This window comes from Haemaphysalis longicornis, unplaced genomic scaffold (assembly GCF_048455015.1).
Source record: "Haemaphysalis longicornis isolate Haplotype H1 unplaced genomic scaffold, Haemaphysalis longicornis Haplotype H1 scaffold_8, whole genome shotgun sequence".
Classification (NCBI taxonomy): Eukaryota; Metazoa; Arthropoda; class Arachnida; order Ixodida; family Ixodidae; genus Haemaphysalis; species Haemaphysalis longicornis.
Genome location: NW_027526445.1, coordinates 79,393,675 through 79,419,527, shown reverse-complemented (window position 1 = coordinate 79,419,527; position 25,853 = coordinate 79,393,675). Strand labels below are relative to the sequence as shown.

The 25,853-nt window shown below is 44.3% G+C and overlaps 2 long non-coding RNA genes across 2 annotated transcripts in view; one reads left to right on the top strand and one right to left on the bottom strand.

Annotated features, from left to right (window-relative positions):
- Positions 1 to 3,497, top strand: part of LOC144148737 (uncharacterized) — a 58,799-nt gene extending 55,302 nt beyond the window's left edge. Inside the window, exon 3 of the long non-coding RNA XR_013318044.1 lies at positions 3,241 to 3,497. This is a non-coding gene — a long non-coding RNA (uncharacterized LOC144148737). The remainder of the gene's footprint in view (positions 1 to 3,240) is intronic.
- LOC144148736 (uncharacterized) overlaps positions 1,580 to 25,853 on the bottom strand; it is a 42,679-nt gene continuing 18,405 nt past the window's right edge. The window contains exons 3-4 of the long non-coding RNA XR_013318043.1: positions 14,999 to 15,175; positions 1,580 to 1,966 (exon numbers count right to left, since the gene is read on the bottom strand). This is a non-coding gene — a long non-coding RNA (uncharacterized LOC144148736). The remainder of the gene's footprint in view (positions 1,967 to 14,998; positions 15,176 to 25,853) is intronic.

Below are 25,853 nucleotides of genomic sequence, written 5' to 3'. Positions count from 1 at the left end.
GTCACTGAGAACTGCTCTCGCTATGTCGACACTCTCATTCGCGACATTTCCCCCAGCTTTCTATACTTCATTGGGATACAAATGATGTTCTCTCAGATATCATGAAGACTGAAATTCCTAACAACTGTTTACTTGTTACCCTGAATGTCGTGTCGCTATACACTAACATTCCTCATGCGGATGGAATCACCGCTGTATCATGTGCGTATGTGGGGTCGGAGGGTGACAAACCTATCGATTGTCTCACCCTCGAAACTTTCCTTCCCCTTATCCTTGAGCGTTACAATTCTGAGTTTCATGGTGTCAATTAAGGGCAAGTCAGCGGAACGCCAATGCTAACCAAAATGAGGCCAACTACGCGAATATCTTAATGGGATATCCAGAGTCAAACTTCCTCGCCGCACAAAATGTGAAGCCACTGTACTACACAAGGTATATAGATGATATATTCATGATATGGCAGCACAGTAAAATGGAACGTCTTACGTTTATTGAGGCTCTTAACCATGCCCTTCTCTCATTCAATTACGACATGCACAACTGCCGCTCTCGGCACATATGTCCCACGCTGATGTTTGAGTACCCTTTAAGTACACAAGTTACGTAGGGGTATCTACTTACATTAGTTCGTATACAGCTCGGAATTTTTATTTATATTCCAGCATGGTGGGAAATGACCTGAACCACGAAGCGATGAATCATTGCATCTGGGTAATGCAAACAACTATTTAAACGTAGCCGTAACTAAGCCCAGGGTGGCTGCCCCCAACACAGCTTCTTCCTTATCATCGTCCTTGGATGGGGGTCATAGCGCGATGGGGATTGTCGACCACGTCCAGTGACATCCAATTCCTGCTCGCGACTACTATCCCCGTTCAGGCTGAAGCAAACTGACGTTTGATTCAGATTAGGGCTTCGAGAGAACATGCAGTGACGAATATTTCGCCGATGACGATGACGACTTTGGTGGTAACTGGCGCCGCAACAATCATGCCTTAAGTCGTGACCAGTCGCCGAAGGTCTTGGATCTACGTCAGACGGCAGGGCGGGGAAATTGTCATATTCGGCTTGTCTGGGTATGGTTATTCTAGGCTGATCTTGATTTCGGCCTCGCGCTGTGGACACGAAACGAGAACATTAGCGTGCTCTGGTCTCGTCCCGCCCCGCCACGGCTTCGTTATTCATGACGTCTGCGTCCATGCCAATTTGTTGCGATGCTGGAGTCCAGGATGGGTATTAACCCGTACACTACACCAAGTGTAAAGTGGCTGCTGATGCAAGGAGGTTAAAAAAAATTGCTTGTGCTGATGACACCAACAATGTCGCCCTGAAACAATGTATTTTCATATAGGTAAGGACTATGTGCGTGAAGCAATAAATCAGCCCGCTGTGGCTGCGCCCCCACACAGCTGCTGCTTCATGTTCGTTAGTTGTGGGCCGGAGCGAAATAAGGATAGTCCACCACGTTTCGTGACAATATATAGCAGGAGAAATCCAATTTTGTTGAATACTGTATACCTTTCAAGCTTTGATTCCTTCGGTAAAACGAAGGATGCTTTCCGAAAGAACTCAATGCCAAGTATAAAAGCGATTTTATTACGTCTCACTTTTTTCTCATGTTCCTGAGTTTCTGTTGCGGTTCAACTCAAAATAATTTGTATTGCCAATATCAAAGTTGCATTTTTCTACAATAAAGTTGTATTGCCTGTATAACAGCCAATAGATAAATTTTCAACAATAGACGTGTGATGTATTAGTTTGAGCAGTGCAGCACCATAAATAATACAGATCAAGAGAGTCTACTTCCGAGTTGGCTGTTTCTGTATTAAGGTTATTTTGGCGTCCCATAGTTCTTTAGTTCGTTGCAACACAATTTTCAAATATCGGTTTGTGCAACCTGATGATTTGTTCTATGATTTCACTTTACGCACAGTCAGATTGCACCAGCTCTTCTGCTTTTCAAGATCTGAAAAAAAAACAAGATGCTTCAAAACCTTGTGATAAACAATATAGAATTCCGATCATGTCATTCGTAACATAAGAATTTCTGGTGAGCCTATTTGCAAATGTTTTAGGCTCTCTCTTCCTGAGAACTAAGACTTGTTTCATTAGTAAAGCGCACAGGGCACACTCGGGTTGTTTTCTGCAGTTTCACTACTTGTGACATCTGCAATTCTTGAGTTATTAGTAATTAAAGCGCACCTTATCGCCTGCTTTGCGTCGGCGCGTAAAACCCTACAATCAAACAATTAGGGGGCATATTCTGGAGCAATAAAACCATTGTTGAGGGAAACCTGATACAAATGCTCAAATATTAAAAACCATTTCATGTTGGAAATTTGCAGCATGAATATTGGCAAATTATTATTTTCTGATTTCAGTGGAAGAGATGGAAAAAAGCTTTCGCAACACCCCCTGAAATAAAGTTTTTGGTTGTTTAATCTATTCGTTTTGCTTCTGACATACCATAGATATTCTCAAATTACCAATATAGGCACTACTGCCCGCCTGCTCTAACAGGCGATGGGTATGCGTGCTGAGCAGTTTTTCCTTGTACCACCTATGTCTCAAAAATTCTTTAGAGGGCATCCAACGATCGTGAACCAAGGTTTAAAAACAAGGAGCAATAGAGTTACTGGAAGGAAGCCGGGAGCACAGTTTTTCCGGTACAGTGGAAAACCATACAGTAATTTATTTTTTGCAATTGCGAATTGTTTGGATATTTGCAAATGTTTATCCAACTCAAGAAGTACTCTCTCAGTGATGAAAGTGCCGATGACGCAATCGAGGTAACCAAGATGGGGTAACAAATTTAAAATCTGTAGTACCAGATAGTTACCAAGATTGAGGTAACCAAGATTAGGTAACCAATCTAACATCAGTATTTTCAGCAACGTACTTCGTATCCCGTGATCCCTTATTGTGATAGATAAAGAATCCCAACGAAATTTAAAAGTACCACTTTTACGGCGCTCCCACCGCATAATCAAAAATAGGATTTGAGTAGGCTCACTCTCATTTATTCATAATAAAAGAACCAAAAAAAGGCCGCGTATCTGCTCCTTTTGTTGCAAATGTCGTCAAAAGACGATAGTCTTTGTAGACATTTGCCAAGGAAATGCCCCCTTTGCTTTCCCGCTCACCTCTCATGCTGTTCCAGTACCGTCGCGCTCATCCCAAGGTAAAAACACTAAAGTTTTTCGCAAGGCGATTTGAATTTACTGCGTTCCACTGCTGCAGGCCTATTTCCTCGATGCCAGCGCTGCAGTACGGCGGAGACGTGCGTGAATGGAGGCGGCCGACTACAAGGTTTATAGAACCACGTGGCCGTGCTCTACGTGCGTTCGAAGCAGAACGTGGAACCTAGCTAGTGGAACCTTTCATTGCTGTTGCCGCGTGATTTTTCATTAGCCGCCAGGAGGCGGCGGTTTTTTTCAGTAGATGTAGAGTATCATTTGCTATCAAAAAACCTACGATCCATAAATTTATAATAAAGAAACGCTGTAAATATATCTTGTGCACTCGTTTCCATTCTTACATTTGCATTACGGGATGTTTTTTTTAACAAAGTTGACAAGTATGAACAAATAAACCGGGCTTAGACGTTTACATTTGGCTATGAGTATATAAAACTATTGCGCAATAGAAACTTTACTTTGGCTGGGTGGCTGAATCGAGTCACAGGCAGGCCGACAGATAACATAAAGACAGACCAAATTTCTGGGTTTAAGTAGCTCATGAAATACTATGGTCTTTAAGAAAATACAGAAGAAATCGCGAGCACGTTCGCACCTTATGCGCCAAACGCGCCCCGCAAAACAATGGCTTCTGCTGACTCTAGTAGACGATGCCATTATCAAGGTGCCGCGCTGTCTATTCGGGTAAGTGACGTGGAAGTTCAAACTGGTTGCTTTCAATCAGCTCAGGTAATTGCTCCTATTATTGCTGGGGCCAGATGCACTATCTCGTGGCTTTTTTTTTATTTCGCGGGGTTTCTTGAGAAGCCAGAATAAATAACACTCAATGCGAAACAAATTATTATCCGCTACTACCCTGTTTTAGAACCCTATGCACTAGGTTACATTCTGGTAACAATGTTTGTTTTCTTTAAAGTGTTCGTGCACGTTAATTGTAAAAGAAATTTGACCTGCACAGTACACTTACAAAAAACGCAGATACTGATGAGTACCGTCAGTGCTTTTGGGTTTGACCCGAGTTTCGTAGTACAGCAACAACAATGATACGCGGGGAGCATTTTTCTACAATGAAACCTTAGTTTATTTTTTAAACATCAACGCTAAGGGTGGGGTATACGTAATGCTGCGTATACTAAAACAAATATTTCACACAAATTGTAGTGCGTTATTTCGGAGTTTAAAAACCCGGCGTGATTTCTTACAAAGTTGTGTGAAATTTACTTCATAGGAAATGTCTCATTGCGACTCTATTTTCCTCGACCATTTGTACGACCTATCCGCTATTCTGTTTAGTATTAGCCTTGTTGCTGCTTACGTCAGCTTCTATCTATGGGGCGGAGGAGTGTATTGATGATTTTTTCGCCCCTGTTGCGATTCTGAAAAAGGTACCAACATGACGATAGAGAACGTCGTATTGCTGAAGATAAAATGTTACTTTCACCCGAAAGGAAGCTTTGCAAAGCGGAAAAAACTAAAGAAAATTGTATTGCTTATAAAGCAGTGGCTTGTGAAGCCAATTGGCTCGATTCCCAGGTTTCAAGCGGTGATTGGTAACCCTCCCTCAATTTAGAAAGCAGGAGCATGTGCGAAAACGCAAATGCTTACAGAGCGCATTTTTTGTGTACAATCTCGTTTTCGAATGTGCGCCATGAATCCTCTCAGATGGCGAACATCATAATAATAGAGGTCGTTGCTTTTTTCTGGTAATAAATTGCAGCAGCATAATTAAAAAAATTGACTGGTGTATGTGCAGCGCAATATTTTTGTTTCGCTTGAACTGTGTACCTATGCGCGCGTACTTTACAGAATAAATTCGGCTTATGGTGTTCTGTTTTTGCTTTATAAATTTTTCACGTGCAAACAACACAATGAGCAATTGACTTTTCTGGTGTCAACTAACCCTTTCGTTTTAATACAGTCCTCGAAAAAACAACCTGAAAGTCATCACCCCATCGGAAGCACGGAGGGGCCAGAACCAGTTTAACAGCAAACGTGAATAATTACTCTAAAAACGCGTTAGAGATGACGAAAGGCGCAATTAGGCGGCGCCCATCGGTGCCTAAAGCGGGGATGACAGATTTATTTAAACGGGAATCTCGATGATGAACTGTTGATGACAGCGGCCTACCCAGCAGAAAAGTTAGCAATCTCCCGTGCGTGCGACGATCGCACCGTGCGTTATTCGGTCCAATGTCTTTGCGTCAACGCTAAGTATCCGTGAGCCGACAGCTTTTCCACCTGGCCCCTGATAAAAAAGGGCCCATCTCCCCGCGAGGGAGACTCGAGTAAATGCGTCGCATAGGGGGTGGGTGTATTGCGTTAACGTTTAGTGTTTGGGGAGTTGGTGGTAGTGAAGGCGTTGCATCAGCAGCTCCTCGATGTAGTTTGAATGAGACAAGGATATAACGCGCGTTCGTAGCCTTTCATTCTGTGTCGGTTTTGTGGCGCAGTGGGAAGAGCACCATGTACCTCGCGTTCCGCCCACGGGTAGTGAATGCGTTGTATCAGCAGCTTCTCGACGTAGTTTGAATGAGTCATGGATATAGGGCGCGTTCCTAGCCTTCCATTTTGTGTCGGCTTTGTCGCGCAGTGGGTAGAGCACCATGTACCTTGCGTTCCGCCCGCAGGGTCGTGGGATCGAAACCCGGCGCCGGTAAGTATTATTTTTTTATATAGTGTAGGTGGAGGGGTGCGGAACTGTTGTTGAGAGCGAGGAGAGTAGCGTGATGCGGGAGAGGAGGGGTGGGGGAGAGGGTGCACCTAGAACGGCTGTTGCGGACGCCAAGGCACGCCGACAACGCCGGGTGGCATCGTGAGTTAAAGAAATGCTCTGCATTTAAAATAAACGTTTTCCTTGGTCATATAGCACGTTCGTTTATAACAACGTCACGCAGCCATGCCTGCATGTCGTCGCACAGCGCGAGTGGAAGCCTCGGATGCTAGTATAGTGGTACACATCTGACGCACTGATTCAGCAAAGTATCGCTCTCATTCACAATGAAATCAATTCCCCCTTGAAGTTAAGAGATTTGTGTGAGTAGTTCGCACGAAAGTGGGTACCTTTTCTTGTATATAGGCTAGCGACGCCGCTGGCTATCTTGGCAGCGCAGTAGCGGCGCTATCGCACCTTGTAACAAGTAAACACGAACTGAAAGCAACGTGTTACGTTTTCCTCGAAATCGCAAGGTCAGCTATGCTTCTCTTGTGTTTAGCAGTCCGCAAATCTAACCGAACCAGTGATAACTCGGTCATTCTTTCTTGTTCTAAAGGCACTTGCCGCCGGTCTGGAACAGCCAGCTTGCAGTGGAGAAGCCTCCCGCCGGATCTTTTGCGCTGTCTTACCTTAGCAGCTTGACCTTATCATCGCTGTACAATAATATTTCCTTCTGTGGTGGCGCAGCAGCAAGAAGAAACGAAATTTTCTGGATTCGATGTACAGTCTTGCGTTTGACCGATAAAGTCTTCTCCTGCCCGTAATACTTAAAGTAGCTAAGTCCTTTCAGGTCGTACCGGCTCGTCGTATATCTTACTGCGGCCGCTAAAATTTGTGGTTGAACAATTACTCTGCAATCCTAATCATTGTCTAATTCTGTGCTCTGTATCCTCCAGAAGCTATCAAAAAAGGCTGTCCTCTTTTCTCTTAAGTGGTGTTTCCAGTATCAAGCAGCCTAGAGGATAATGCGGGACCATGAAGGGAAAGCGGACAATTGAAATCTGCGTAGTCCTTTCAATGGTATTTCGTGATTCAGTCTACAAATAGTTGTCAAGTATGGCGGCCAGCTCTCAATATCTTGGCGGAACGGTGCGTCTGGTAGAGGAGTCGAACGGTGTTTCTAGATCGTTCTTGTCCTGGCTTTGCCTTTTTTGGTCGTTTGGGATTCCGACGAGCTCGTTTGCTTAATTCGCGTCTGCGCAATCTCTGATTTCGTCCTATCTTCTAGGTCTTGCAATTGCCTCGCCATGACTCAAAGTGATGAGCAAGAGTGCTTTGGCCTGTCGAAAATTTGGAACCTGGAATGACAGTGACGGTATGAGTGAGCTTGCATCGAATATTATTGGAAGTGAGTGAGATTTACTCTGGCACACGGACCTAGAATTGAAACTACTAGAATTCAGTAAACGTTTTGTGCTCTAAAAGGTGCCATGCTATTTGAAATATAATGGGCGTTATAAAAAAAATAAAATATCTGGCGCACGTCAAGTGTTCGTGCATTTTTACAAGAAGTCAGCAGAGAAGTATTTGACGTAAAAATACAGCATACGTTTGAGTGCCTTAACCGCTTCGCACCATTGATGTAGTACGAATAACTAGAAAGTAAACGCCAATTATTCACAGAAAAAAAGGTTTATGGGCGATGGTATTTGTCCGTGGCCCAGACGTCTACAAACGTGTTCGTGCGGGGATAGTGATATGAATGTTTTGCAGTAAAGTGGCCCATGAAGGTTCATAATAACATGATTTGCTCTGTTTATTCAGGTCAAAACTAAACATTCATTATATGCGTTGGCAAAAAAAGGCATGTGGGAGAAGTATAATTGTGTTTGTTCTTTTTACCTCAACTATTTTTTCCCATTTCGGCAACTTTACTTTTCGACAAACTGCATCGGTTTTCTACATGTATCGGGGCTTGCGACCCGCTTAGCTGAGTTGAGATATTATTTTTTCAAAATGGGCAAAAAATAAAATTGTAATTGAAACCAACTATAAAAAAATTGGAGTATGCTTCAAACAAGGATATTTTGTTCATAGATTGGTAATGCACGTTTAATGTAAACTATATTAGGCCAAGCACTTAAGATGAAACAGTCCTCGTTTATGATCAACTTGCATAAGCAGCCAATGCACAGGCGCAAGTCGAATACTGTATATATGCCGGGCGCCCAGAAAAGCTAGCGGAGAGCAACATGCACTGGGCTGTAGCGGATACCAGTTGTTCCACTTCGTCATAACCCGTGAATGCCAAAATGTATTTTATGCAATGGGAACCCAATTGTAGTTTTCCTCTTGTATACCCTTTTTGGCTTTGACGCGGGAAAGTTGCAAGAGTATTTTATTTCCTAGAAATTAATGTCTGTCATAACATCATTCATATTATTTACCACTGCAATCTTATACCGAATGTGGGCGTTGTTCCTTCTCCTGCAGCAGTTTACGTACTTGCATGAGACTGAGTACAGATCCCATTTCCCATTTGTTTGTTTTCCCGGTTTGTTCACCAGCGATCCCCAGGCGCTCTAATGACATTGTCACCCGGTGCAGCCAAGGACTGTTTCTGAGCTGTTTCCTTTTTGGTTCTCTGAACGAGCCAATTAATGCTGGTTTAAATGATTATGTTAGGCAATGAGGCGCTTGTTGCACAAAAAACTACTATAGAAAGGCCCCTTATCCATCAACGGCTATATTATCTTGGTTTTGCGTTTTTGTTCAAATCAGCATACTGCATACAGCATTTCATCTTACCCCGGATAAATCCGTGAATCTAGGCCTGCCTACCCGCAAGTCACCTCCTTGAATTAGCAGAGTAAAACACCAGTTCGAGACTATTTTATTTGAAAATGGCATACACAATGAAGACATACCACTCCAACAGAATATCGCTACAGCATACAATATATCGCTACATATTCGTTAATTATACCCTCACTTGAAGATATTCGTTCACATTTTTATCCTGCGGAAATTAAGCGAAACTTAAACTAAATGTAGGCTTTGCGTACCCGTCAGTGATTTTTCGTTGTCGAACTTCTTTTAGTGCTGCAGGTAGCCCAGCCGTAGCCAGATTAAGAATAGGGGACAAAAAACTATTGAGGAGAACCACCTTTAAACGGTTTTTTTTTTCGCTAAACACTCTCCACAACCGTACTTGCATGTACCGGTCTGTTAGAAAGCCGTGAACGTTGCGAAGAAAGATTCCTAACACCTCCATTGCATGTAGTCAATCTACTATTGCTTGTCTCAGGACACAGTCATAAGCCTATGAAACGTCGAAATGGAGAGCCATAGTTGAACGTTCATGCACTAGGTTATGTTCGACATGGCTGATGAAGTCCAGAACACTATCCTGGCGCTCAAGCGTTGTCGAAACCCCGTCATACAGTATGGTAGGTTTTTATGACGATATAGCCACCAGGTTAGTCTCGCACAACGAGCTTAAGTATCCGTGTACGCTGACCGTGTGTCCATTCGGTTGCCTGAATATCAACATGGCTGAACGGATTGTTCACACCAAGCAGAAAGTTTTGTCCTCCGTTGGACCACAGTCCTTCAATACTTTACTGGTTACGAAACTTCGGCGGTCATTTTTTATAGGAACCGCGGGCGCCACTACTGCCGCCACCGCCGCACGAAGGGCATCCAGCCGCCGCGCGCGCGGCATGTTTGTCAGCTATTGGCGGCATGCAAACGCTCGCGGCTTTTGGTGTCTGTGCGCTGATTAACCGTATTTTTTTCGTAGTAGTTAGCGATGAATCGTCCAGTCATTGTGTATATCACCTGCCTTCAATGGGGTTTTGTTTTTCCAAATAAATTACCCTAAACTTCGGTCGCGAACGGAAACTGCTTCTGCGTCCTCCAGCACAAGCGCTGCGCTGTCGTGTTTATGGATTTTTAAATGCTTAGTGCTTCTTTTCCCATAGCAAAAATTGTAACTACCATATATACGGTAGCTCTGTAGCCCCGGACAGCTGCAGGCCTATCCATAATACAATAAAATATATAAAGGAACCAAGTACGCGTCACTCAGACGACGCTAATAATCAATCCATTGATTGCTCTGGAATGAACACAACGCTGAAACGGATAACCCCAAAAAATGTTCATTTGAAGGAGTTGCGACATACTCCAGAACATTTACAAACGCTGAAAAGGATCAGAACACGAAGCGATACATGTTGCACCATGCATCTTTCCGCTACCACGCTTTGCAATCATTGCAAAAAAGGAAGCGCGAAAAGAAGAATAAAACTCATTTTTATCACACGCAACAAAAATTTTCAGTATTACCAAGGAAGACAAAAGGGCTTGGTCCCGCGTACAAAAAAATATTTTGTTACGCTATATGGTGCACCACAGAGAGGAAGCAGAATATTGCCACGTAGCCAAGAACGACGCAAAGTGTTTCAGAACGAAGTTTATTAAAGCGACCTCCTGCTCTACGAAAGACTAAAAAGAAACACAAACGTCTAAGAAGCAGTCCGCAGCGTGACGTGCACATATGAACGTCAATAAAGTGAGTTGCGCAGTGTTTACTATGCATGCATTATTCTCGGAACGTTAATAATTTCACATCCGTAGAAATAGGATCGAGAACATTGTCGAAGAAACAAAAAATCAAGTTAGTTACAAGGTCATACTTTTTCCATACAAACAATATTGACCGACGGCACGACAAAAAGAGAAAACGGGCGCTTCGGAATTGAAACACCGGCTAAGAAAACCGGAAGCGGCGACGCGCGGTTACAAAACAAACAAAACGAACCATAAGGGGCAGTTTGTGGAAACATCAAAATAAAAGCACGAAGGGATCCCAAAGCTGTTTTTACATGCGAGCCTGGGCCCTAAGTAAAGAAGTTTGCAAACAGGTAATGAGGCACCTGTACTACGTACCGGACTGATCTGACAAAAGTCCGGCTTTCAGGAAGCCTTGTAGAATTATAGGTCCAGGATTATCTCAAAACGGTAAATTGCTTTTTTCGTTCTCACACACTCTCACATACTCAGAGTCGAAGCTGAAACTTCCGCTTCTTGCCTTAGAATGGCGCGCTTCCATTCCTCACGCAGCTCCCAGTCGCTCGGCAAAGAGAACAAGAAAACGTTTTCTGTTGCAGCCTTGTACCCGCAACGACAACGCGGTACACACCACGTATTCGGCATCGTCGTTGCACTACTTCATTCGCATCACAACAGCGGGAGATGCACGTTACATTTTTTTTTCAGCACAAAAGAAACACAACTCGCCGCGTCTCCGCCGTTCAAGCCAGCGCAACGCCGCCCGAGGAGGGACCTCAGTGAGATGGTGGCGCAACCACGCGGCGGCCAAACGCAGCATATAAAGCTTTCCCATTCAGTTACGGAGCAGTTTCGTGACCAGTAAAGCATTGAATGACTCTATTCGCACTGGCGCTCTCGGCCGAGAAGTCCTGTTTTGTTCTTTTCCAGGGGAGCAGGCGACAGTCCACTCGTGTTAATTTAACATTGGGCAGCCTGTCTATGTGTCAAGCCACTCACGTGCGGTTCCTTGGCGACTCTCGACAGCCGACTGTATAGGCGACGGGCTGTCGACAAGACTGTTTTGGCTCTGCTTCCCCATTTGAACATTTTGAGGAAGATTGCTGGAGCTAAATGGGGTAATCAACTGGCGTCGCTGATTAAGCTGCACTCAGCTCTGATTGTGAATCGCCTTCTTTACCACTTGCCTCTGATCTCCCCTTCCGAATCCCAGTACGAGTGCCTCGAAGCGTTGCATAGAAATGGGCTGAGGATAGCAAATGCAGTTCCGAAGGGAGTGGCAAACGAGAAAGTCACACGGGAGAGCCAGTCTTCTGCACTCCGCTTGATGGGGTCACAGGGGTTACTGACGCAGGTATTACGTCCAGGGGAAACCAGTGCTGGAAGAGCAATAATAAGGCGGCTTCGAACAAGGGCGGCCTCTCATGCGCGTACTGGTCTTAACACTATGAGAATACTGTGCCACCAGTGGCGGGGCAAACTTCCAATCTCAATACCACCATGGTCTTACGAGGGCCTTCAGTCTCAGCTACGTGTCCCTCACATGAGAATGAAGCGAAACAGGCTAGTCGAAGCAGCCATTGTTTTGGTTCTTGAACACTTAGAGAACTCTTACCCCAATCACCTTCAAATTTTATGGATGGCTTAGTCAATCCGCACAGAGGAGTTATTGCAGCAGCGCAGGCTATTCCTGATGCCCAGGTTTCCTCGGCAGCACGCCTGGACCTTGTGGTGTCCTACACCGAGTCCGAGTGCATTACCATCGCGGCTGGTTTGAGTAAACGTAAGTCGTATAAGCCCCAGGAAGTTGTTATTCTGACTAACTCGAAAGCAGCACTACAACTTTTGCAGCATGGGATCCCCACGAAAAGGGACTGTCAGTGTTCCTTACGGCTTGTGCAAGAACTTAGCAGCAAGGGTTTTCATGTTCTGTTACGATGTATTCCATCCCTTGTTGGTGTCAAGGGCAACGAGGACGCTGATCAAATGGCATGGATGGTGGTGCAATTTGCACCGATCGTTAATGTTTCCACCAATCACTTGAAGGACTTCAGGCGAACAGTTATCGAACAATCGAACATTTCCGGTCCTTGAGAAATACATATCACACGCATTGCGTCTCAAAGGGACTTACTAGATCAAAATCAACAATGCTATACCGCATCCGGACGGTCTCAGCGAAGACCAAAGCATGGCTATTCAAGGTGGGCGTCGTGCGCTCGCCTCTGTGCTCGTCATGAGCCGTGATAAGGGGATGTACAGCACAACGTAATGTGTTGCCCAGAGCATAATGTCGTGCACACTTCAATGCTCTCTGCAATTCGAAAGCGGCCACCCCACACAACACTCTGGACCAAATTGTCTTTCCGAGGGGACATTGGATAAGGCGCACAGAGGTGTCGCGCCTTTTCCTAAGCTTCCTTCAGGACCCATAACTGCTAAACTTGTGGTGAAAGGACACTACGATTAACTATTTAGGAGGAGCTTAAACGGAGCAATTGCCGGCATATCCAGCCAGGATAACCCAACCTGATTCCAGACAACAAGTACCAGCGCCACCACCGCTGTCAGTGATTGTACTCGTATGTGATCGCAGCAATGAATTTTAAGGTAGCTATTTATCATGCATGCGCCGTTGGTAATATGTCTCCGTTTCTCGTAGCAGCTGCTTCCGTTCCTTCCACTATATTCCAGAATTAGAATAGATCTTATAAAATTATCAATACAATGGTAATTTTGTACTTAGGGGCCGGCATAAAACCATTAGAAAACTATTTTTCGTTGAGATAGTAGATGAATTGTGCTTTGGCCAGCGGGTAACACAAAAAAATGCACACGCCTGCGTGCACGGGCACACACACAAAATGTGCTTACCGCAATCCCTTGTCACCTGCCACACGCCCTCCACACTACCTCAACTGCCATAATTGAGGGTCTGCGTACGGCCACAAGGATCACAATTTCCAGTGATGTGTGGGGACTTTAGCCGGCGTCGCATTTCTGCAAAACGCATGTACGACTACACGCTGGGGAATGGGCCGAGAGTTTGACGGCGCCGTCATTGAAATTGTAAGTAGAAAGGATGATGGTACTCGCGAAGTTACATTGCAGAGGATGTAACACAAGTCCCTGAAACATTGCAAATCCAGATTGCTAATCCACGAGATTGGAGATACGGCATCCCTAAGGGTTTGTATGAAACAAACCTATTCTAACATAATTCATGACGTAAATTACTGAGCTGGCGTGCCCTATAAATAAAAGTTTGAGGACGAATCAGATACACCTAGTGTAGGGACAGAGATCTATGGCCGCGAAAAAGTGAAGACGAAGCAGGCCGGTTGCTCCTATGACATGGATTATGACGAAGGAAGTGTTTAGTAGGAGGCGAACGTGGTTGACTAGTTTTGGGGAGTGTAAAATAACAGTGTTGAATGTGGCTTGACTTTGATTTTTGGCTCATCATGGCGTAGAACGCGTGGTTCCGGATATAACGTGTAAGAGCAAGACCCATTTTATGTTACAGGCGTGCTTCTTGGGTGTCCTAGTGGGTGTCTTTGTTCTGGCGAGTAGAAACAAAGTATGCCATCTATGTCTTATAAATCTTTCGATGTAAAAAAGGGTGTCAAGGCGCCTTATCCTGCCAGACGTGAGGATTGTTGTGCACTGACAGGTTGTGTCTTCACTGGTTTGTGGGTCATCAGGGTTTATGGCTTTGGAATACTTATTTTAATGTTTGTAGATGTATCGGGCGCCCACCATCAGTGACAAGCCAGATCCCTGTCGAACGTTACAAACGCTGGAATGCGGTGTCACTTGATGCAGCTAAGTTTTTCTTCGTAGGCTTCAGCTTTGTGTACAATGTACAGCAGAACACTAGTATAAATTTTAAACATTCCTATGTAACCGTTACCTCAGCTAGTTTCGGCATGTTTTGAAGCATCGTCTAGGGTGTTCCTGTCGTCGTATAGTGCAAACTACTCATTCACGCCTAGACCACATACAGTGGGTTTACGAGCAAACAAACAAGTTCGAAATTGCTTAGTTTTTTTCCACGTGCTGCATGTATATATATATACACATATGTATATATATATATATATATATATATATATATATATATATATATATATATATATATATATATATATATATATATATATATATATATATATATGTGTGTGTGTGTATATATGTTCACATTCATACACCGGTGCATCAGTTGAAGTATTTTTACATGTTTAAGCTTCATATGGAGCCATTCTGCAAAAACAGAACATAAAATGTTTTGTCAAAATCGTTTTCGCTTTTCAGATGGCCCCTATCATGCCGCATTTCTTTCTGAGGTTTTAATAGAGAATCTCAATTAGAGCTTCAACAATACTAAGAAGGAAATTTCATAACAGAAATAATTTGTGATGCTCCTCCTCTACAGGCTTTCTCCACAATTTTTTCCAGGTTTTCGAGATGGCATTGGAAAGTCAAACCAGTTCTGGAGGAAGTGATGAATTGTGACAATATACCTTCTGGTATTATTAGGCGTGCCATGTAGTAGTCTCGAAATCGTACTTACAAGGAGTGCAGCACATCATGCATAATTCGCAACTGTTGAACGCATTTCGTATTAGTCCCTGCTGGAGTCGATCGCAATTATCACCAGCGTTGTAGTATGTGTGACAAAGCTGAGCCGGTGGGTTACAGTACCACATGTTTGGTTCACACAGTTTAAGGATGTCCCATATACTTCGACCTGAAAAGAAGCGATTGTTGAAGCAGCATTTGTGATTAGTGTATTCAGATCTTCCCGGATATACAGTTTGCAGACAATTGGCGTGGAAACAAACAATTTTTGCGCAATTATTTGAACTTAGTGAAACTTTTTATACATAATAAAGCCGCTATGATTGGTAAAATTACAATTACCACAAGTACGTTACATGTTATGTTTCAAAAGACTAGCAAAATGAAAGTTATCTGTGCTATGCCTAAATGACAGTTGCAAATTTTATACCAAGAATTATGCGAATGAATGTTTTAGATGCGAAGCAGCTTATGGTGTTGTCTGTTCCCTCCGCCGTTGTGTGGGTGCCGTTGTGCGGCGTCCACACCTACACTGCGTATGCCTGGCCGGGCACCGCTGATGATTATTGAGACAGGATGCCCTAGGGCTTGGCCAATAAAATAATCCATCACGAGATATCTTTGCGTTCCACCACAATCGTCATCTTCCCGTAGGGGAACCCTGAGTACCACACCCCCACTGCGCATGCCTGGCGAGGCACCGCTGATGATGATTGTGACAGTATGCCTTAGGCAATGGCCAACCAAAGAATCCATCACGAAAGAGCTTCGCGTTCAATCACCGTCATCATCTTCCGGTAGGGGTACCCTCAGTTGTATTCGAGCTATTTCTCCTCTCCTCTCCGATGCTCCTATCTTTTCCGGGATTGCGCTACGAATGGCAACACGTGCGGCTCCGTGCGCAATAATGCGAAGCAGTTTGGGGTTAGAGACGTGACGGTAGCCTCTGCATACTCCGCTGGGTCCGCCACTGTAGCTGTACGCCACTGTATACATGACGTGCGCGTGCTCCGCTTCCCTCATTATCCTGCCGTATTGCCGCGATCGAACTAAAAACTAATGGGAAGTTGAGTCGACCCCATGGCTGCTTCGCATTCTACTCAGAGTTCTCCTACAGGAAGATGGGGAAATTTTTTTCACAACACGTTTTTCCCGAATCTCGAGCTAATATTCAATATTTTTCTCACATTATTCCCTATCGTAACTACCTTTTATCAATGGGGACCACAAGCAGACTGGAAATTGCGGCCTGATTTTTTGAAAGCTTCAATATTGCAGGAGATTTTATACTGAATGCTTATGAAAAGACCGTTGTCCGGACCAGAAGATTCTTCAAAAACAATGCATGCGTAGTGTTTAATTGGACTCTAATTGACGGATTGAAGCGGATATTGGTTTACGCAGAGAGATCCACAGATTAATACACCTAGATCTTTTTTTAAGGACAAACGCCCTGGTGGATTTCGCCCTGTTTAATTGTATGCCCAGCGGAGCTCTGAACGTCATGTTAAAAAATCTTGCCGGCGGTTCCACGGGGTTTTCTTCAGCAATGCTATACAATGGTCTTTATTGTTACTACTAAAGCAAGTCTTTTAGAATTTTCATAGCATTGCACGTAGTTTCAAAATGGCATGTTGGTGAAGACCAGTGTGGCTTGACCAGTAAAATGTATCTAAGGCGAAAAGCACGACTCGCTCAATTTTCTGCCCCCCCCCCCTTGAAATCAGCGACTACAACCACAGAGATGGCTTCCTCAAAGCCAACCCATGGTCAAAAATTAGCCCAGAAAAAATGTAAACTTTTTCTTGTATATGATTTCGAAAGCACCATTGAACCATTCTAAATGCCTGGAAATTCTTTGAATGGTCATTCGGAAATGAATTTGGCCTCTTGCTATGTAAATTGATGTCTTTTGTGGTCTGCTACTGCTTAGTCTTTCTACTTACTTCAATCAGTCTTCAACTTGTCGTTCCGCTTATTAGTCAGGTTTTGATATATTGGAAGATTGCACTGCAATAATTAATTTTTCTGCCGGCCTCATCAAACACGTTGGCCCTTTTTTAGCTTCGTTACTTTCAATTACTGTGTTCTATTCTGATTTAGCTCTAGCTACTAATGTGATAGAGAGCATGATATGTAACCCACGCATTCTTAAACGGCATAGGATTTCATGACAGATAAATTCACAGGACGTTTTCAAATACATTTTTTACAAAGTAAAGAAATCGAATTTGAAGGTCGCAATATTGACTTCGCTGTAAAGGGCAGCATAATGGCAAAGCGGTGAACCCGGCCGAGCAATGCAGTTATTGGACCACGTCCTGGGTGTACAGTGCATACCTGAAATATATTTAAACGCGCAGCCAAGGTGGAACAAGTCCCCATGTAGCTAAACCTTGTAATGAAATTCCTGTGATTCGTAGTCTGGCGTTGTTCGGTAAGAGATGTGTTGCACTAACTGCAGTGGTTTTCTATCCAGGAAAATGTACGCAATGCTTGAACTGCTCTACACGGCAAAGTTTCCTCTGTTACGAGATAAATGTAAAAATATTCGTTCTTCAGCTTCTTTTCCCAGAATCCAGCCTATGCTATCGGTTTTCTTAAATGTTCGGTATTATTCAAGCGGAGGACTGCATTTCACAAATTACTTGTATCTATAAAAAGGCCCTGCTTGAAACGCAATTATGTAATACGTGACATCCACATCTGGTAATGTAAAAATGGGTTAGTAGTTTTTACGAATAAGAATACCTCTATGCCTTCAGGATTCGCAATAGCGTTTTCCTACACGTTAAGATTCCTATTTACTGACTGCTGTGTTATTTTGTCCATCTGCTGCATATTCTCTCGCATCAAGTGCTAAGGCAACTCGTCGATGTATTCTTCATGTAATTGGTCACGCTACATACCTAATATGTTGAATGCTCGTCATCCGCAAACATTCTACACATGCCAATCCGCACTCTGTACTATGCATTGGTTTGTCCAGTTACCGCTTGCTATAAAATTTACATCCACACAAAGCCTTTACAGCATTACTACAATTTTTTAATATGCTTTGTGGTGGTTTGATTGTCTTATTTCGATTATACAGTACACCCTCGCTCTTAGGGTCCTCAGAGCTGCCTTTTCCCGAATTCTACATTGTTTTTGTCTTGTCCCGGCGCAGCTAACATAGAGAGTGCATGTATTAAAGTCCTCACTTTAACGTCGTGGCTTAGAGTACGTTCTGGAATATTCATCACAACAACCATCTTTTTGACGTTTGACGAGCATTGGCGAAGCTAGGCTACGGAACGTACTCCATGAACCCACACGCGGGTGCCATTCGTCCCAGCTAGATGGCCTAAATTACTCTTTGCTATCACCATCATCACTGCACTTACAACCGAAGCTTCATTTCGGAATGCGGGATGTACGTGTTTCCTCTAAACGCACCACCGCAAGATTAGCACGAGCTATCGTCGTCACTGTGCGTTTCTAGATTTGAGGGCAGCGTTGAAGATGCAACCGCTAATTTGTCGTGCCTTGAAGGCGTCGCGAAAACCACAGGCTTCCTGGACGAACCGCTGGACACAGCCTTCAGGAAAAGCCTGACATACTAAACGCACTACACTAGCAGAGAGCGCGGAAGGGAGTTGACATCTCGGGGGACCTTGCGTTGCCACGTGTAGTCTTTTCAGAGACCTCAAAAAGCGGCAATTTTAATAGTCGATTTTTAATGTTCTAAAGCCAAGGTTGCAAAAATACATGGTTGGAAGTCAAAGTTACACTGTTTTTATTCATTTTGGAAGCTTTCCTCGCTGCTGCGTTTACCTGGTGTTTAGATTTTTTTTTCCTCTTCCGGTGAAAAAAGTATGAAGGTTGTTTCACTGTATCTTGTTTTTTTTTTGTCTGAAGGCCACTCTCCCATTTCGAGCCATACGTGTCAAAGCCACTTAGGCTTAGCTTTGACCCTACGCCGAAACAAAAATTTCGCCTATTTTTATCACATCGCTTAACTTTGTTTAGGAATGCACGTGGTTTCTTACGCTAATTAGCCTAAATAAACTAACGGAATAGCCATTAACATGAACAAAATATTGAAGCTATGGCTTTATTATAGGACATGTTCTGTAACATAGCAGAAAGCACAATTTTGATGATTGCATAATAAAATATTATTTGTTCCCCGTAACTGGCCTTCCTGTTTTGCAGCGGGACGTTTAAAAAGATAGCGCTCAGCAATCGCATATCTTGCACATGATGCACAAACGTTCACAATCTAAAGTAGACTGGTTTCAGCTGAAATTGTGGCGCTGTTAAAGGTAACAATAAAAACCAGCAGTGAAAAGTTTTTAATTAGCTTGCAGAATTCCTTTGTGCAATTCTTTGTATCCTTCCCCAGGCCAGGATCAAATCACGAAGCTTTCTACTTTTTTTCCGCACAGCGGAACTTTTATTATTTTTTGTTTACAATTGCATTCCGTCTACCATTTCAAAAAGTTTAGGTGATAATGGTGGGAATAAGTTTGAGATAAAGCAATCCTGTTAATATTTTTAGATCGCACATCACTAGAGCAACAATACAGAAATGGTTTTGTGCTCAATCGACAATATTATTCGTATTATACTGGTTAAGGTTCTTGGTCATATAATCACGCAAAATACCTGTTATGGGGAGAAAAATAAAACAATAAAACCACTGAGGTGCCTCGTCATTTCTTCGTACAATCTTGGTGACGGTATTGATGACACCACCGACCCCGAGGCCCCAAACATAAGCTAGAACCAACCGTGGCGATGTGTTGTAAGGTGAAAGGTAGAAGCCTCCAACGGTGGCCGTCGGAGCCCAGGTCAAGCTCCGGCGGATGGGCTAACTGTCTGTTTACCAGGAAGGGAGCTGCGGAACTTCTCAAGCTACCAGGGTAAGGTTTATAAAGAAAGGAAAGAACCCCAGTCCCCTCCTTTCTACTATAGGATATGATATTCTATAAACCCCTAAACCAAATGATCGCGCCCTGATAAGGGCCCGCATCGAAGTAACTTCCAAAGGTCTTCTGAACATTGATCTCCTAATGAATTACATTTTTTCTCGCTTCCAGAATATAGAATCTCTTCACAAAGAAACCCCTGAAAGTCAAAATCATTCTTCGTTGTTTAAAAAGTCCATGAATGTCTTGCTGTGAAAAACTAGAAGGCGAAAAAACTTACTCCTAGAGATGTGCTGATTGAATTGAGCCACAAAGAGCAGGCAACTAAGCTCCTTTAAAACATTCAATCACACCTCAGAGATCCATAAAAGATTGTCAAGGCATTATCTCCGAACTCGATATAATCAACAAAACCGAAACGACATACTTAAAGGACTGCGGGACCAAGGGGTCACAGCAGTCCGCCGCATCACAGTAACACGAGATGGCAAAAGGATCACACCAAAGCACACATTTTGACCTTTCACAGAGCCCCACTACCAGAATCCGTGACGGCAGATTACCTGTGATGTCCGATGTGCCCGTACGTGCCAAACCCACGCCGCTGCTACAAGTGCCAGTGGTGTGGGCACGGTACGAACTCTTGCCAGGGAAGACCAAATTGTGGAAAGTGGGGTAAACTTTACCATCTTACAGACAACTTCAACGCGAGCACCTTCACCTGCCCTAACTGCCATGGACTTCACGCAGCATATTCGAGACAGTGCGAAACGTTCAAACAAAAAGCAAATGATCACGTTGAAGGTCAATGAAAACACAAGCATTGGCCAGGCCTGGGAGAGGTTGGCACTCTTCAGCTCCGGAAGGTACGCTGACGCTGCTCGCTAGGGAACGGAGCGGCGCCTGGTTTTGGCGGCGACGCAGTACAGCTCAGCTGACTTGCTCCCGTCCCTGCCCCCCACTAGGCTGCCTGTAGCAGCAGCCTAGTGGGGGGGAGGTGTCTGGTGGGGGGCACCTCACAACTTGCTAGACCGGCCGTGGTTGAGGTGGCCACTGACGCGGATGTAGCGGAGCCACTTTCTTTCCTGCCTCACAGGTCTCAAGCACACCCCTGAACCTTGAGAAAATAGAGACAGAGGGAACCGCGCACTACCCAAACCTCGCCCGAACACTTGCCTAGCCCGCGGTGCCTACGACGCCCTCAGCAGTAGTGGCTGAAGAGAAGAGCATCTGACAAGGCGCTACATCCAGGTCCAGGAAGCCCAGTCTGTCGCGGACACACACACACACACACACACACACACACATACACACACACACACACACACACACAGACACACACACACACACATACACTCTCCAATAGATCCTAAATGGCTATAAAGGGAAGACAAAATATCATCCAATGAAACTTCAGAGGCCAACTTACATGTCTTGATTATCTATACGAGTTGCTGCATGCCAGCCAAACAAGTGTCATGCGCTTACACAAGACCCATTTCAACAGGAAACATACCAACTTCCTCAACTATTATCTGGTTTTAGAAGGGACAGGGATGGGTGCCCAACTTTCTCTAATGGTGTTGCCATAATTGCCCAAAAATCCTTAGCATGTCATCCAGTCTCTCTGAGGACTGTCCTTGAGGGTGTAGCAATCCGAACGATAATACTCAACAGGCTAGTTACAATATTGTCCTTATACATCCCTCCGCATTACGGGTAAAAAGTTGTCATTTCGAAATGGTGATAGATTAGTTCATAGTCATCATCATCACCAGCCTACCTACGCCTACTCCAGGGAAAAGGCCTCTCCCATTATTCTGCAGTTACATTGGTCCTGTGCTAACTGCGACCAAGTTAGCCACTGAAACTTTCTGATCGCACCTGCCCAACTACCTTTCTCCCGCCACCTGCAAAGCTTGCCATCTATAGGGATCCACTCTGTTATCCTTAATGACCAACGTGTATCTTGCCTTCGAAATACATGCCCTGCCGACGTCCATTTCTTCTTCTTAATTTCTACTTATATGTACTTTACACGCGTTTGTTTTCTGAACCACTCCGCTCTCCTCTTGTCCCTTAATGTTACACCTATTATCTTCCGCTCCATCGCCCGCTGAATTGTTCTCAATTTAAGTTGAACCCTCCTAGTGAGCCTCCAAGATTCTGCGCCCTAGGTGACTACCGGTAGGATGCAGCAATCATACACCTTCTTCTTCCAGGACAATGGTAGGTTGCCCTTCATTAACTGAGAATGCCGGCCGTATGCAGTCCACCCTGTCCTTATTTTTCGAATTATCTCCGGTCATGTTTGCGATCCGGGGCAAAACTCGGCTTAAGTTCATATATTCAGTTACCACTTCCGCAGCTTCGCCATCTATCTCAAACCGCTGTGCTGTCCCGTGGTTATTGATAATACTTTGGTTTTATGCATATTATTTTAAGGCCCACGGTTCTACTCTGTTTGTCCAGTGCAGAAAGCATGCTTTCCAATTTGTCCCCGAGTTACTTAGCAAGGCACTGTCATCAGAAAATGTGAGCTTACTGAGGTATTCCCCATTAACCCTTACTCGCATCTGTTCGCAATCCAACGTTCTGAATACTTCTTGTACACATGCTGTGAATAACATTGGAGAGATTGTGTCGCCTTGTCTGACGCACTTTCTTAGAGGTATTTTACTGCTTTCCTTATGGAGGATGATGGTAGCTGTGTACCCATTGAAGATATCCTCCAGTATTCTTACGTAATGTTCATCTACACCCTGGTTCTGTAATGCCTGAATGACTGTTGAGGTTTCGACCGAGTCAAATGCTTTCTCCTAATCTATGAAGGCTATATATAGGGGTCCAGTATACCCAGCGCACTTCTCTATCACCTGATTGATCGTGTGAATATGGTCTATTGTTGAATAGCCTTTACGGAACCCTGCTTGTTCTTTAGGATGACTGAAATCTAAGGTTGCAGAAATTCTGTTAGTGATTATCTTGGTAAGTATCTTTTGGACGACTAACAGTAAGCTGATTAGCTGCAATTTTTCAAGTCCGTCATGTCACCTTTCTTGTGGATTGTGATGACGTTCGCGTTCTGCCAAGGTTCCGGTATACATGTGGTCCTTAGGTATTGCGTGTACATAATTGCCAGTTTTTCAAGTACAATTTCTTCGCCATCCTTGCAGAGGTCTGCTGTTATCTGATCTCGCTTTTGTGCAAGGACACAGAAGGTTGGCTGACACAATTTTCGCAATTTTTCGATAGGAAAAAAGGTTCAGACACTTCCCTAGTATGTTGATTAGTGTGCTTGAACAACACGGTTGGGTCAGATCCTCTGATCCTGTGTCAGATCTGATCTGTTCTTCAACAGGTGCTTTGCCCCCTTTCATTTTCTAAAAAGCCTTCCTTACTTCTTTGGTCATTACTGGTGGGATGTCTATCTCCTCTGAAACACGTTCTCTTTCGGCATTATCCTGGATGCCCCGGGTACTGTACAGATTCCTATAAAACTCCTCTGGTACTATGACAATTTTGTCCCTATTTGTGATGACATTGCCTTGCTTGTCTTTAGGTGCGCTACATCTTATATTTCATCATGCCATGGCGCCGCTTCTTTGCTTTCAGGCTACCTCCGTTTTTTACAGTGTATTCGATCCTCCCCATATTATAGTTCCGTATGCCAGCTGTCTTACGCTTATTGATTACCTTCGCAAGCACCGCTAGTTCTATTCTGTCAGCTGGGGTGGAGATTCTCATGGTTTGCCGTTTCCTAATTAGATCTTTCGTCTCCTGGGAATGTTTACCATTATGCTGTCTAGCCATGGTGCCCCTGACTTCTACTGCCACTCCGTGATAATGCTTGTAGGGTTGTCGCAGTCTTCCTGTGTCATGAAGTCTGCTTTCTCGTTAGGAGCTGAATACCAGTTCTTACTTTTAGCTCATTATTCGGTTCTTTCGTACTGGCTTGTTACGGTCCCTCCTCAAATCTAGCCTAATTCGAGATCTTAACATCCAGTGGTCTCTACACCTCACCCTTCCGAGCACTTCCACATCCTTCATGACGCCGAGCTTATCGCATAATATGAGGTCTGTTTTTTTTTATGCTCACCATTCGGGCTCCTCCACATGCACTTCCGGCTCTCCCGTTTGCAAAAGAAGGTATTCATTATGCGTACGTTATTCCCTTCTGCGAACTAGACTGGTAAGTCCCCCTTTTTTTTCTACAGCCGAGACCATTGTTCCCAACTGCCTTGTCTTCAGCATGGTTCTTGCCTACTTTAGCATTGAAGTCCCCCATAACTGCGGTATACTGTGTTTTTACCTTAGCCATTGCCGATTCCACATCTTCATAGAAGCGTTCCACTCTATGTGCGCGCGTAGCTCTATGTGCGCGCGTAGCCCTGGAACACCTTCAGTTTGTACCTCTTTGAACCCAATTGCAAGACCTGCAGTCCTTTCTTTATTTTTATAGTATTCATCTATTGTGCCATGTTAGTTACCGGAACCTTATCTACTATTAGGTGACCTGGATGTGCACAACTAACTCTGGCGCTCTTCTCGCACAGATGCGCGGGGTTGCCTCATGGAAAGGTTATTAACATCATCAGGAGCATCTCTATTTAACAAGAAACAGCCTACATAGCATAACATAACACACAACCCTTACTCACACATAGACTTAGCTATTGGCTCAGCAGTTCTCTTCCCATATTAAGAATGGCAGGTGGACACGAATCCATACGGTAGTGACCACTTGCCTACCTCACACTCATATATAGGCCGAAACAGTTCCCCTTCCCACAAGAAATTCAGTGAAGTGAGATGTAATTGCACTTCATCCACAGAAACATCTTAACTACACTACACATCGATAACACAACTACACATAGAGGAGGCAACCCTAAAGTTCAGACCATAGATTCTTGACGCCGCCGAAAACTCAATTCCTCAGTTCTCTAGTGCCCCGCACAACCAAAGGAGGCCATGGTGAAACGAGGAGTTCAGGCCGGCACGAGAGGCCCAGAACAAGGCGTGGGGTATCCTTCACCGATACCCCACTTCAGATAACCTGATATCTTTCAAACGAGTGAAGGCCTAGGGGAAGAGCGTGGGCAGTGAAGCAAAGAGGGAGATTTGGTGAGGCTTCCTGACATCTATAAACTCTTACACGGACACACACAATGTCTGGACAGGAATAGATGAAGAGACGAGAAGAGAGCGGAGTGGGTCATGGAATAAACGCGTGTTAAGGACATATTACTAGAAACTAAGAAGAAATAGACGTGGGCAGGGCAGGTAAAGCGAAAGCAAGATAACCGTTGGTCATTGAGGGTAACAGAGTGGATTTCTGAAGAAGCAAACGTTGCAGAGGGCTTCAGGAAGTTAGATGGGCAGATGAGATGAAGAAGTTTGCGGGGGTAAATTGGTCGCAATTAGCCCAGCACCGGGGTAATTGGAGAATAATAAGAGCGGCCTTTGCCGTGAAGTGGGCGTAGATAGGCTGGTGGTGACGTTGTTGATGATGATGATGGTGACATAAACGCAAGGGACATCAGACACACAGGTTGCCCATGGTTAGTACAACCGGGGACAGACTGGAAAACCAGGCTAATACACTCGCACAACACTTCCGACATGTGTCCAGTCAGCGCACTACACTACCTCTTTCGTAAAACCCAAAACATGCTTTGAGAAGTCCTTGCAATAGAATAATTCATCCACCTCGTCTTATAACACCCCCTTTTTACTTTATGAATTGAAGGTCGCCCTCAGTACTTGTAAACCTTCAGCTCCAGGGGCAGACAAGATTTCACACACAATAATACAGCACTTGCACGCAGGCACACTTGAAACACTCCTTCACCTCTAAATCAAAATATTTCTTTCGGGGCACCTTCCAGGGTCTTAGAGGGAGGCCATGGTAGTGGCTTTTCTGAAAGAGGG